Below are 14770 nucleotides of genomic sequence, written 5' to 3' on the forward strand. Positions count from 1 at the left end.
AATAATTTCCTTCCAAATAAGTTCACATGTAATAAGTAGAAATACCATATAGGAAAACAACTTTAAAAATACTATTATAACTGCTTCATTTGCTAGGAACCATTAAAAGTAGTGTAAATTAGCTTTTTCCAGTAGGATCCTTTGTAGCAGTATTCATGAATGTAACTCCCAGAAAAATTGTGGCTATATATTAGGGGAGCCAGTTTGGAGGGGAGGCCTGAAGGTCCCTGCTATGCAGCCGTGGCCACAGCTCACAGCACCAGTGCTGTGGAGCACCCGCACCTTTGATGGCAATGCAGGGTGGTAGCAGGCTCCATAGGCGTGACAAAACAGTATTAAAGCTCAGCGTTTTGCATACTTTTAGCATTTAAAAAGATTTTTACTTTAGTGTGAGGAAAGTAAGGATGGGCAAAGAGGCGATCAAAATAGCTATAGCTATGACATTTTAGAAAACAAAGTTGGGGCCGTATTTCTTTAAAAAGATAAGCCTCTAAAAATGCTTGGCTGAAAAAGTATAGTGTTAAAATAGGCAGTGATATTAATGAGAAAATGAAAGTATGTATCAGGAATAAAGTGATATTGCATAGGAGTATTGTATTTTTATGAATTTTATGCCAGTTGTTTACATGTACTATATATGTTAAATAAAAAAATCATTAAAAATGAAGGAAGTGTTTTTCTTGGTTGTTATTTTCATTTCCACCTTGATTGTGATCAAGTTCGGCTTCATTTTGTAGTCAGATAGCCATGAACTAGTTTGAGTCAGATGGCAGTCCTGAGAAGAGAGGGAGGGATCACAACAGTGGGGGGTAGCCTCTTTGATCTTGTTGGTAGTGGTAGGTACTGAGATTATCCAAACTTTTCCTGTGTTTATGGTAGAGTCACTTACATTCCTTTATCCTTTTCATTAAGGGACACAGTAATTCAAACTATATATTGGAAATAATTAAAGAGTTGCTAAAAGCTGCTTTAATGTATTTTAAAAATACATTGGTATCAACATTTTCTAAATTGTAGTTCAGTGTTTTTACTTAATACAAATATCAACTTCTTGGCTCATTCTCTATGTAGGTAAGACATTTCAGCTCTGTTCATTCCTGTGTAATTAATTTCTTAACACAATGACACCTTGATTCTGACATATTTGGGGAATGAGGTGTTCTAATACAGTGGTTCTCAAAATTAGCAGGCATCAGCAGCACCTGGAAGGCCTGTAAATTGCTGGGCCCCATCACAGGGGTTTCTGATTCAGTTGGCCTATGGTGGGGCCCAGAACTTGGATTTCTTAACAGTTCTCAAGTGGTGTCGATGCTGTTCGTCCAGGGACCATACTTGAGAGCCTCTGCTCTAATGGATGGGAACAGACTGGCTGGATGACTGGCCTCCAGGGGGCGCTCCATTTCTGACAGCACATCCCCAGAGCTGGTTGATGGACAATCTACCAGCAGCTGAATTTTACCACGTGCCTTTGCCTGTTAGGGGGCGCTGCTTCAATGAAACTTGCAAGGAGCAAAGAACAGATTAGATAATTTTTAATCGGAGCACTAATATGAGTTATAGATCATCTACATATTTTGAAGCTGCAAACTGCACCTTCTTTTCAGTTCAGAGATGAAAAGGGAGTGAAAATCCTTGATATAGAACTTCCTTTTGTAGGATTACTTTGTCTAGAAGACAATAGATAAATTCAGTGATGTGTGGGGATTGCAAAAATTCATTTTCCACTTTATTACTTTTGTTTTGGCACCAGAAATCCGAATCTTCTTCCTTTATTAGAGGTCAGCCAATAATCAGCGCTAGGTCACAGATCACTTGCTTCTCTCTTCTCCCTCCTTTTTCTCCTGCTCCCAACTAGAAGTTTCTAATGTGAATCAATAAAATTGTCCTCAATGCAGAAAAAGAGGAGCTACTTTTAAACTTCATTACTTCCTGAATTGGTCTTTATTTCACAGCATTGTGTCAGGACAAATACATTTTACATTAGAAGTTGAAAAGGATATTAAGGTATAAAAAGGTCTTGAAAACTTCCCTTTTACATTTCCTCCCATGAGAGAGATTGTAAAATTCTGAATGAATATATAAGAGTTGAAGACTCGATTCGATTGTAGTGTAATTAAGAGACAGTTTTCTTTTTTTGCAAAGAGATTAGGATAACATTGATATTGGCTCCACTTCCAAAGCAAGGTTTTCTATAGTTTTCTATACTCAATTATCTTTAACCCAAAACTCTATGCACAGTGTCATCAAAATGACTTTCAAATACATGGTAGCACTACCTGGTATTCTGTGTCATGGGCATGTTCTTTTTAATGCAGCATAATACCATTTCGTTGATTTTTTAAGTACCTGGTGGGCTTTTTTCCTGTAGGCAAATTTAGTATCTTGGCAGGGGGAGTTGACTTGAGCAAACTTCAGCTCGTGTGGTTGTTATGCTGATTACACTGACACCCTTAGTCCTTATGCATTTCTGAAAAATAGAAATGAAAATAAGAAATGACCATTGCTAAGTCGATTTGGCATCATGTCATGAAAACTGGGACAGAAAGATGCCCGCAGGCCACCTCTGGCTCTGCCCCCTGCTGCTGATATCCTGCTCTTTGGCCAGGCTCCTCAGGTCTTTACTCTGGTATCCGCTTAGTGACCAGACTTCAGGTTCAGAGGCCTCCCTCTTGCTCTGGAAAATTCTCTTCCCGGAAGAGTACCATTTGGTAATTCCTTGAGCCCTTTACATGGGTAACGAATTTGACTTTTTTGAACAAAGACTTCTATGGCAGTAATTCTCAAACTTCTCTGCACATTGGAATTACTTGGGGAGCTAGCTTCAAAAAATCCTGAAGCCTTTTTCCCACCCCTAGAGATGTGTGGCCTGAGATTTGGAATTTGTTTAAATCCCCAGTGATTCTAGTGCCCTAGGGCTAACATTTTAGAACTTGCCCTCCCTACTTCACCTCTGAATAACATCTCCACCCAAAGTAGGAATGGTAAGCAAATGTCTGTCATGTACACTTTATTAATCATGATTATTAATTTCTACATTATTTCTAATGGCACCTAGTGTTGACTCTTTTTTTTCTTTTTCTTTTTTTTCCTTTTTTTTTGGATCTCGGCTCACTGCAAGCTCCGCCTCCCGGGTTCACGCCATTCTCCTGCCTCAGCCTCCCGAGTAGCTGGGACTACAGGCACCCGCCACCACCATGCCCGGCTCATTTTTTTGTATTTTTAGTAGAGGTGGGGTTTCACCGTGTTAGCCAGGATGGTCTCGATCTCCTCACCTCGTGATCCGTCCCCCTCGGCCACCCAAAGTGCTGGGATTACAGGCGTGAGCCACCGCGCCCGGCCAAGTAGACTCTTTAGGAAAGAATTCTGTCTTAAGTTATGGATGCCTGCCAATGGCAGGGAGAAGGGGGAGAGTGGCGGTGCAGGTACCATGTATTTATAAACCCTGATTAGAATGTGAAGAAGAAATGGAAATATAGCAGCAAAAAGAAAAAGAGTAAAAATCACTTTGAAAGTTTAATGTGTGAGGAATCATTTGTCTTCTCTGCAGATGCTTTTTGCCCCTCCTGGAATACGCTTTTCTTAGTATATATTTCAGATGCAACTCAAATGTCACCTCCTCTGTGAAGCCTTCCTGACTGCCTGCCATTGGTTGAGTGCATTGCCTCCCACTGCCCACATGCCCATAACCCCATTGCACACATTTATCAGCATGACTTTCCCCTCACTCTGTTCTGTTCCTCATAAAAAGAACATGTCTTACTCCATTCTGAATGCACGGTGCCTCCTAGCACAGTTCCTGGAAATAAGTACTGCTTAATGATTTTTTGAAATAAACCATACTTTATTCAACAATGCAGTACATTCCAGATGGCAATAAAAGTTATTTTTAGGACTAAAAGACAGTTTATGTTTTCCAGTTATGGAGAAGAAATAACAAGGAAATGCGGGACATCATCAGATGAGATAAATATGATAGGGGAAAATACCCTTGTCAAACAGCTAAACAATAATTAACCTCATAACATATCCTTGGTAGGTACTTTCAGACATGGCTAGTGACCGTATGAATTTATTGGAAGGCAATATGATAAAGACAGATACATATGTCCGGGGGTGGGACTCATTGACCCGATTTCAGTGTATGGCTCAGGATACTATGGTGACGAGCCACTGACACGTTTGCTGCTAAACAGGGAGCAAGGAACTCTGGTAATTTGATTAAAAGTCTGGGAAGAGGGATTTCCCAAAGGATGGGAAGGGACTGGTGTGTTATTATTGGGTGTAGATATTAGGCAAAACAGATGACAACAGTTACACAATTAATATTGTCATAATAGAGACAACCACACTGGAATCCATAATCCATCCTTTACAAACTTAGTGAAATAGGTCATGTTTCTTGAACATCAGTTTCTTGTCTTTTAAAAGAATATGGCTTTTAGATAGTAATTAGAAACAAGAGTAATAGACAAATGAACAATCGCAGCAGAAAATTTTAATATACCTCTCCTTAGAAATTGAGATAAGCAAACAAAAAGATCAGTAAGGAAATGCATGATTTGAGTAATAAAAGCAATTTGACTTAACAGTCATATGTAGAACTGCACCCAACAAGTGAAGAATATACATTCTATTCAGGTATATGGGACATTTCCAAGAGTTGACAGTAGACCATGAACTCCTGGCCAGGCACAGTGGCTCATGCCTGTAATCCTAGCACTTTGGGAGGCAGAGGCAGGCAGAGCTCTTGAGCCCAACCTGGGTATGAGACCAACCTGGGCAACATGGCAAAACCCTCTCTCTACAAAAAATTAGCCAGAGTGGTATGCACCTGTATTCTCAGCTACTTGGGAAGATGAGGTGAGAGGATCACTTGAGCCCAGGAGGTTGAGGCTGCAATGAGCCGTAATTTGTATCACTGAACTTCAGCCTGGGCGACAGAGTGAGACCCCTGCCTCCAAAAAGACAAAAACTTGAACATGAGCTCCAAGAAAGCATGACTTTTGGCCTATTTTGTTTACAGATGTAACCTAAGCATCTAGAACAGTACCTGACACATGTGGGTGCCCAATATTTGTTAAAGGAAATAATTGATCATACCTAGAGCCAAATGGCAATTCTTGGGGGTGGGGGGGAGACAACCTTAAAGATTGAAAATCCTTTCATTGGAAATCAACAGAAATGAAACAGTTTTAAACGTTAACTCATAATTTACGATGAAAATTTGAGAAAAAATAAAACAATTATATGCTACAAATTGCATGTGGAATATGACTAAAGCAGTTCTAGAGATACTTTTTTTTTTTTTTTTTTTTTGGCTGTTAGTCTAAAATGCATTCATTAAGCTGAAAATCAGTAAATATCTATACCAGGAATATAAGTAACAGAATAGTTCCCCCACCCCAATTTGAAGGGAATAATGAACAGAAATTGATGAAACAGAAAACAAGTGGCTCAACAAAGTCAAAGTTGGTGTATTAGTGCTTTTTCACACTGCTGATAAAGACATACTTGAGACTGCGCAATTTACAAAATAGGCTTAATGGACTTACGTTCCACATGGCTGGGGAGGCCTCACAATCATGGCCGAAGGCAAGGAGGAGCAAGTCACATCTTACATGAATGTCAGCAGACAGAGAGCTTGTGCAGGGAAACTCCCCCTTATAAAACCATCAGATCTCATGAGATTTATTCACTATCACGAGAACAGCATGGAAAAGACCTGCCTCTGTGATTCAGGTACTGCCCAGCAGGGTCCCTCTCACAACATGTGGGAATTCAAGATGAGATTTGGGTGGGGACACAGCCAAACCATATCAGTTGGTTATTTGAAACCTTAATCAGGAGATAAGAGAAAAGGTATAAAAGATAAGGTATGGCAAATTACAGAAGCTGCAGAGGGTAAATAGATAATGGGGATATTATAAACAAACTTTGTCAGTACATTTGGACACTTTGATAAAATGTCTAAATTCCTAGAAAAAATAGAACTGATCCAAGAAGAAATAGAAATGAGAAATAACAGTCATCCCCTGGAAAGAAGTTGGATTAACAACTTTTAAAAATCTTCCCTTGAAGAAAACAATATATACAGTTTTATAAGCTTTTCCTGCTGAACATTCAAGATACTGATTATTCTGGTCTTACACAAACATCCAAAGAACAGCAAATAAACTCAGTTCTTTAGGTGACTGCAACATTAATACCAAGAGCACAGTAGGGTCAATGCAATAAAGGAAAATTGCATGTCTATTGCAATCATTAATAAAACTGTAAACAAGAACCTAGTAATAATTTAACAAGATATAAAAATATCAGTTCTCAAATTTATCTAAAGTTTTAATCCAAATTTCAGTAAGACTTATTATGGAGCTTGACAATGTAAAATTTTTGCAGGTAAAGAATAATCAAGATAAGTGAGAAGAACATGAGATAAGGGCATTTTTCCTATAAGATGTCAAGGTTTATTACAAGATCTGTAGAAGTATTGACACACTAATATTTTAAAGATTGACTAATAGAACAGAATAGATGGCTTGGGAGCAAGTTGCATACATTTAATAAATGAGGCTGTGATAATTGATTATCTGTATCGAAAACAATGGTATTGAGACCCTACTTCACATTATACCCAAAAATAAAAGTCCCCAGGTGAATCAAATATCTAAACATGACAAGCAATATTATAAAACTTTGAAGACAATATAGGATAATTTCTTTACCTTCTCAAGGAGATTTCCTTAAAGAAGGACTTCCTGAGACCCCCCAAAAAAAACACTCCCTATAAAAGATCAATAAATTCACTGTTATGGTAAATAACTTCTGGTCACTACAAGATATCAAAAAGAGGATGAGGTAAGTCATGACGTGTTCAAGATATTTGCAACTTGAGTACCTAACAGAAGATTAGAGAATAGAGAACTGCAAACAGTAAGAAAATGCAAAGAACCCTTTAGAAAAACTCCAAAGACATGGACATTTCACCAAAAAAGAAATACAAACAGCTCATTAAAAAAACCTTAACTTGTTCATAATTAGGGAAATGCAGAATGAAACAATATTTATAACATAACATTGGCAAAATTTTTAAGTATTGAGAAATGTGGAACATCACGAACTCTCCTTTACTCCCAGTGGAGGGTAACTACTATGGAAATAAATGGCATTACCTAATAAACACAACCCAGCATCTCCACTCCTTAGATACATACCCCAGAAAAATTCCTATATGTATGCACCAGGAGACATGTTTAGGATGTTCACAGCTGCATTGTTCAAAAAAGCAGAAAACTCAGAAATCACTTGAATGTGTGCCTGGAGTAAATAGTAGAAAGGATAAAGACATTGAGTATAATCATCCAGTATGATCCTATTGAATATGTAAAATGGTAAAATAGCAATAGGCAACAACATGGATGACTCAGGAAGATGTTCTTAAGCAAAAATATGTACGTATAATTTGCAGAATACATGTGATGTGAGTTTGTTTATAGTATCTTATTTATGTGACTAGCAGTGACTACATGGGATAATAAAACCACAGATTATTAGATGAAAGTGTTTGCCGACAAAATTGAAGCCAGTATCTTCTTTTTTATAAATGAAGAAACTGAGGCTCTGGGAGGGGAAGAGATTTTCCCAAGCTCACACTAATATTTAGTAGTAGAGTTGAAATTAAAAAATTGGTCCATGGGTCCTAACCAAGACACCCCAATCACCATGGGCTTGGGGATATACTGAATCTGCTCTGACACTCAGCTGCTTGAGCCAGCACAAGTCAATTACGTTCTTGAAGTCACATTGCCTCCTGAGTGAAATGTGTACAAGAAATAACGAGCATCTCATATGGCTGTTAGGATATTTGCATTGAAATACTGTATGCAAAAGTTTATAGTCCAAATGTAATGAATCCTGGTTCTTTACATCCTACCCATGACAGCAGCAGAAGAGGAGTAGGCTGAAATGGTATGGTGTCATCAGCCAAACACACACCCAGGCAGGAAAGCACCACACTCCAATGACAGATAAAGAACCCAGGACTTCTCTGGGTGTGCTTACACACAGGAGGGCATATGGGTATTTCTAGTTAAGTGTGTTATGCCCCTTGACTTTTGCTTTTGATACTCATGCTGAATTTATTTCTATTTATTTCTGGTTCCAGATGACTAGACATTCACTTTGCAAATAATTGTTGTGGCTCCATGTTTGCTCCAGACACAGAGCTTTCATTATCACCCAAAGATCCCTGTGGGAACCAAAAGAATCTAACTGAACCAAGATTTCTGCCAGAATCAACTTCCTGCAGCCAGGAGGCTTTATCATTCACAGTCTGTGCAAAGGATTTTTTGTTTTTTTTAAAGAAAAACAGACTCCTTTATTGATTTCTCCTTTTACCCTGCCTCTCCTTGCCCCTTATTTTGCCCTGACTTTGGGATCTCACCCTGCATGGAAAGGGATTGGTGGGCATATTCCTACTTTTGGGGACACTATGTGACACCATCTGTCAGCTCTGACTCAGGACCTTTTGCTTGGCCCTAAGCAGAGATGTGGGAGGCTGGGGCTCTCTGATGCCCACACAGGGTCATTGGGAGGTTGGCCAAAGGATACCAAGCAGATTGCTGTTCTCAAATATGATTCCCTTGCCTATCCAGGTGTCTATAAACCCATCATTAGAAAGACAGTCTTTAAGACTCACTTCTAGTACTTTCTGAAAAAGAAAGCAAATTCCCCTGAAGGCATAACACACTAAGCCCCTCTCAATCAGCAGTGGAGAGAGGCTGGGCCAATGGAAAGGTCAAAGTTATGAGCCAGGTGCACCCGGCTTCTAATTCTAGCTTGGCCATTTACTACCTGAAATCCTGAACTTCTGCGAGCCTCAGTTTCCTCATCGGAAAGTACGGAATCAATACTACTTATCTTGCAGGGTTGTGAGAGGCAGGGACAAGAAACCCAATGCAATGCCCAGCACTCACATCAAAGGGAACCTATACACAGACACCATAATTGTCAACATCTTTGTGGAAAGTCTTCCTTCTTAAGGAGGCTGGATGGAGAAGGCACAGCGTTCTTCTTAATAGACATCCACTTTGATGTAGGTCTAATGTTAGGGAGTGATGTCAGGACTCTGGACACACTGTGTTCTGAAGCAGCAAACAGGCAGCAAAAAGACAGTTGAGCCAATGGGACAGGAGCAGCCTCTGTCCTGGCCAAGAACTGTCACTCAGCTCTCCACAAGTCAGGAGCACCGTCCCAACTGGGATGACTTCTGGGCAAGGCAAGGCCTCGACGGGTCCCCAGAGGAACAAGTGGCACACATGAAACTCGGGTCAGACCAGAGGGCATCTTAAGGCAGGGAAGAGGGGTGATGTGAAAGGAAAGGGTTAACAGGTAGAGCCTTCAATAAGATGTGGCATGCCTTCACTGGAGAAGCCAGGAGGATTTCTGACTACCGGCTCACAGGAAGAGAATGTAGACCAAGGACCATGAGGGGAACTTTGTAAGATTATGGAAACTTCATCATTTCCTTCTGATGTATTTCTGTGCGTTGCTGAAGGGTTCAGTGATTTGCCCAAAGTGATTTGAATCACCCCATAAGGGGCAGAAGCAATGCCTCAAACCTCTGGTGGAGCTTTCATCTCTTGGGGAGACCTAGGCTTCATTTCAAGAACTGCCATTTAGGCTGCTTGACTGGAGAAGAACAAGACAGTACTCAGCTGAACAGCTTGCTGAGGAATGTGGGCTGGGAGAAGAGCTCGGAAAAATGCGTGGCAACCTGACGTCACTATGAGGGTCAAGAAGTGAGCAGGGCAGCGGGGCTGAAACACTCAGAAGAGAGCAGCCCAGACTCAAACTCCTCAGACTGGGAACCAGGGAAGACTAAAAATCAGGGAACAATGGGAAACTGGCCAGTGCCAGAGTTCCAGGCCACCCTGGGAAGGCAAAGAAGCCCTAGAGCAGCGGAGTCCAATAGACCTTTCTGCAGCAATGGCACATTCTACAACTGTGCTGTCGGTAAGCTGGGCACGAGCCACAGGTGCTTATCAAACACTTGAGGCCGGGCGCGGTGGCTCAAGCCTGTAATCCCAGCACTTTGGGAGGCCGAGACGGGCGGATCACAAGGTCAGGAGATCGAGACCATCCTGGCTAATACGGTGAAACCCCGTCTCTACTAAAGAATACAAAAAATTAGCCGGGTGTCGAGGCGGGCGCCTGTAGTCCCAGCTACTTGGGAGGCGAAGGCAGGAGAATGGCGTAAACCTGGGGGCGGAGCTTGCAGTGAGCTGAGATCCAGCCACCGCACTCCAGCTTGGGCGACAGAGCCAGACTCCGTCTCAAAAAAAAAAAAAAAAAAAAAAAAACACTTGAAATGTGGCTAGTGTGATCGAGAAATACCTTTAATTTTATTTAAATTCAATTAATTTAAATTTAAGTTTAAATAGCCACATGTGGCTAGTGGCTACCATATTGGACCGTGCAGCCCTAAAGAGTCAGGCTGTTTAAGCCGGGCGCGGTGGCTCACGCCTGTAATCCCAGCACTTTGGGAGGCCGAGACGGGCGGATCACGAGGTCAGGAGATCAAGACCATCCTGGCTAACATGCTGAAACCTCGTCTCTACTAAAAATACAAAAAATTAGCCGGGCGTAGTGGCGGGCGCCTGCAGTCCCAGCTACTCGGGAGGTTGAGGCAGGAGAATGGCGTAAACCCAGGAGGCGGAGCTTGCAGTGAGCTGAGATCCGGCCACTGCACTCCAGCCTGGGGGACAGAGCGAGACTCTGTCTCAAAAAAAAAAAAAAAAGAGTCAGGCTGTTTAAATTTTGCAGGAGCTGAGGACCCTTGAACTGATTATATTTGATAGAGTAAGGGTGAACAGCTCCTGAGACTCAAATTCAGGCAGGGAGGTCTGAGACCAACTGAGATGGATGTTTGTGCTGGAAATTCTAAGAAATGACCCACATTATCTGGAGAAAGAAGCCATTGTTCCCTCCCATGCCTCCCTGCTTCAGCCTTTGCCTTCACTGAAGACTTGGCACTTGGCATCTCTCACTCATTGGTCAGGTGACAGGTGTTACCTGCGCAGTAACTAGTCCTTATCCGCTCTTCCTTCCGCTCAGCTGGGAATCCTCCCTCTGTGCTCCCCTAGTGCCTGCAATACCTCACTTGTAGTCACCTCTTTACTTATCTGCTTGACTAGCTTCACCCTGCACATAGTAGGTCCTCAGTCAGAGTTTACTTAGGGCTGACAGGGGTCACATGACAGAGCATCACATTCTTGTTGTATGACTCAGGCAAATTAATTACCTTTGAGCTAGCTGGGGAATATTCTTCATGACAGAACTAGTAGGACTTCATTTCACATCTGTGTTCCAATTTACCATACTCAGATAGAGCGCCTGCTGCATTTCAGGCACCAGGCATTACAGAACGAGTAAGTCACACTCCCTGCCATCAAGGAGATCCACAGTTAAGTTGAAGGACATACAAGTTTTATCAAAAGCAGACTGGTTAAGAGCACGTGTCTTGGAGTGGGTCGGAGCAGGGTAGGTAGCCTGGCTTTGCCATGCTCTAGAGGCAAAGGCAAGTGATCTTAGGTAATGAATTCACTTTCTCAAGTTCTGTTTCTGTGTCTGTAAAATAGCATCATGATTCTGTACGGCTCAGGTGTGAGGTTTAAATGAGAGCTTATTTTTCTTACCAAGTTACTGCCAGCTCTCAGTGCTTAATCTTCCATTTAATACAACAATAAAAACAGCTGGGGATCCTGACACAGGTGCACGACTTGTTCTTGCTGCCCTTTGACCACAGCAGCAGCATCTTTCCTATGGCTGTCCTCTACCTCCTCACCCTGCACTGCAGGCAGCCTGTTTTCCTTTAAGCCCTCCAAACACTGCCAACTCAAGACGCAGCATGTCACAGACTTGCACTGAGGTTTAGGACAAGTGGAAGGGCTGGGTCACACTTACTGCCATCATGTTGTCATTTCTGCTTCTTCCCCAGCCCCTGCCCACTCCCCTTCTGTGGGGCACTGTCCTTTGCTCCCCGTCACTCTCATTCCTCCACTGCTCAAGAGACCCCACCCCCACTTCCAGTCACTTGGGAGCCACTTCTGGCCAAATCCTAGATTCCTCTTCATCATGCAGGACAATTTATTTCCTTTTTGTCTTACTTTCTTATCTAGGTTATCTGTTCCTAGGAGGCTTCCTGTTCATAATCAAATGCGTCAATTCAGTTGTTTTTCCCAGCCAAAAAATCAGAACTATTTTTAAAGATTGATTCACTGACCATCAAGCTTAAATAGCACGCAGCTTCAAAAAATAACATTTCCTCACCTCCTTCCCTTTCCTTAATCCCAAAGCCAGGCACAGATGAGCAAATCTGTGGGCTGGGTGGGTCTGATTACTAACCATTTTAATACCGCAAACACCTGAGGTTTTCTTTGTGTGCATTTCCTCTCAGGTGCCATCCGGAATCATTTCTTACTGTTCCTCTTTGCTTTTTATCGATAATAGAAATAATTCACCCACACATATGGAGATGAAATAGTCTTCTGGAGGGGAGAGGGGAGAAAGGGAATCTTCTGTCAAAATAGTCTGGGCCCCACATCTGCCCCTTTCACTCAGCCTTTGCTTATAGTGGGCCTGGCTGGGTGGGGTAGCCGGAGGCTCTGCTCAGCACAGCATCTGTCACTCCCAGCACAGCCAGGGATGTCTTCAGAGCTTGAGCAGGGAAGTGACTAAGTGATGACAGAGAAATAGCTGCCAGTTCCAAGTAGAACTGCCACCTCTGAGAAGGCACAGCATTGTCTTTTCAGATGGCATTTTCACAATGAGCTAGCTACAGAGCCTGAGGACCCGACTGGATTCCTGTCCAAATGCCCAGGCATCCACTAATTCACAGAGTTGTAGAGTTTTACGCTAGGAAGAAACAATCAAACTTGATAGTGAAAGACAAAGTTATAGGCCATGAGCTTGATTTGGAAAGATAGAAAATTCCTAAGGGAAATTTCAAGAATACCAAGATTTCTGGGTGAATGCTGAGGAAAGAAGAGTAGTCTTATTCTAGAGACTTCGGTATTGGCTGCTGCTCTGACACTAACATCCTGCGTGATCGTGGACAAATTCCTTACTTCTCTGGGCCTAACTTTTCTCTCTTATAAAGTGAGGACATAGGATGGGATTCATAATTTTCAAATTGTGTTCCAACGATCTTGTAGACAATATGTTGGGAAAATCCTGGGATCTATAACATAGAATAGTTCGGTAATGACTTTCTCAGAAACTTTAATGTGCTAATATGCACCTGACTTTCCAGGACAAAGTTAACGTGCAAGTTTTCATAAGCAACTAAAAAGATTCTAATGGAAAAGATGACATCCAAGCCACTGTGTCCTTATTGACACAAATGATGCTTGTTTTGGACATCTGGCTACACAGTTCAGGAAGGTGGGGAGAAGCTAAAGGAGGTGGAAAGAGGAACAGCATACGTCCCAAAGAAGTAGAAAGTGAGTTCCGTGAGAAGAGAAAAATCAATAGTAAAAGGATGTTAAATTAAAAGGAAAGATGAGTAAAAGGCGTTAGATTGATCTCCATTTATATAAAGGACTTTAATGAAGAATTGGAGATCATGGAGGACCAGGTGAGAAAGAGTAACTTAAAATTTAAATATTTAATAGTAAGAAAAAAAGTGCATATTTGCTCACATTATTACCATCCCCAGTGCTCTTCATTCCTATGTGTAAATATAGATTTCCATTTGCTGTCATTTTCATTCTGCCTGAAAGACTTCCTTGAACATTTCTTAGAGCGCACGTCTAGTGGTGATGAAGTCTTTCAGCTATCGAATGACTGAAAATGTCTTTATTTTGCCCTTGCTTTGGGATATATTTTTACTGGGCATAAACTCTAAGTTTACAGTTTTTTTTTCCTTCAGTGCTTTAAAGATGTTGCTCCACTATCCTTCTACTTTCACTGTTTTCAGGGAGAAATCTGCTGTAATTCTCATCTTTGTTTCTCTGTGTGTAATACGTTGTTATTCTCTGGATGCTTTCAGGATTTGCCCCTTTTCACTGGTTTTAAACAATCTGATCACATGTGTCTTGGTGTAGTTTTCTTTATGTTTCATTGAACTTCTTTGTTCCATAGATACACAGTTTTCATCAAACTTGGAAATTTTTTGGTTATTATTTCTTAAAAGATATTTTCTGTCCACACTTCTCTCTCCATTGCCTCTTGGAGGCTCCAGCTACATAGGTATTATGCTTTTATAATTGCCCTGCAGCTCACTGATGCTTCTTTCATTTTGGGGGGAACAAGAGGAGGAATTCTTTTTACTTTCATTGTTTCAAATATTTTCTATTGCTATGCCTTTTAGTTTAGTAATCTGTTCTTTAGAAATTTCTAATCTGCTGTGGATGCCATCCAGAGTATTTTTTTAATCTAAGACATGATCATTTTCATTTCCTCAAATTTCATTTGGATCTTTAAAAAATATCTTCTATGTCTCTACTCAACTCTGTGAACACACTGGAGTATAATTACAACAAACGCGTTAATGTCCTTTTCTGCCTGCTCCATCATCAGTGTCAGTTTCTAGTGATTGACTGTTCTCATTCTGGGTCATATTTTTTTAGCTTATTTGCATTGCACATTCAATAACCTTTGATTAAATGTCAGACATTGTGAATTGTACCCTGCTTGGTGCTGATTATTTTTATATCTCTATAAATATCTTTGAACTTTATTCTGGGATGCAGTCAAGTTGCTCTGAAACATT

This window comes from Trachypithecus francoisi, unplaced genomic scaffold, assembly GCF_009764315.1.
Source record: "Trachypithecus francoisi isolate TF-2019V2 unplaced genomic scaffold, Tfra_2.0 Contig00635, whole genome shotgun sequence".
Classification (NCBI taxonomy): Eukaryota; Metazoa; Chordata; class Mammalia; order Primates; family Cercopithecidae; genus Trachypithecus; species Trachypithecus francoisi.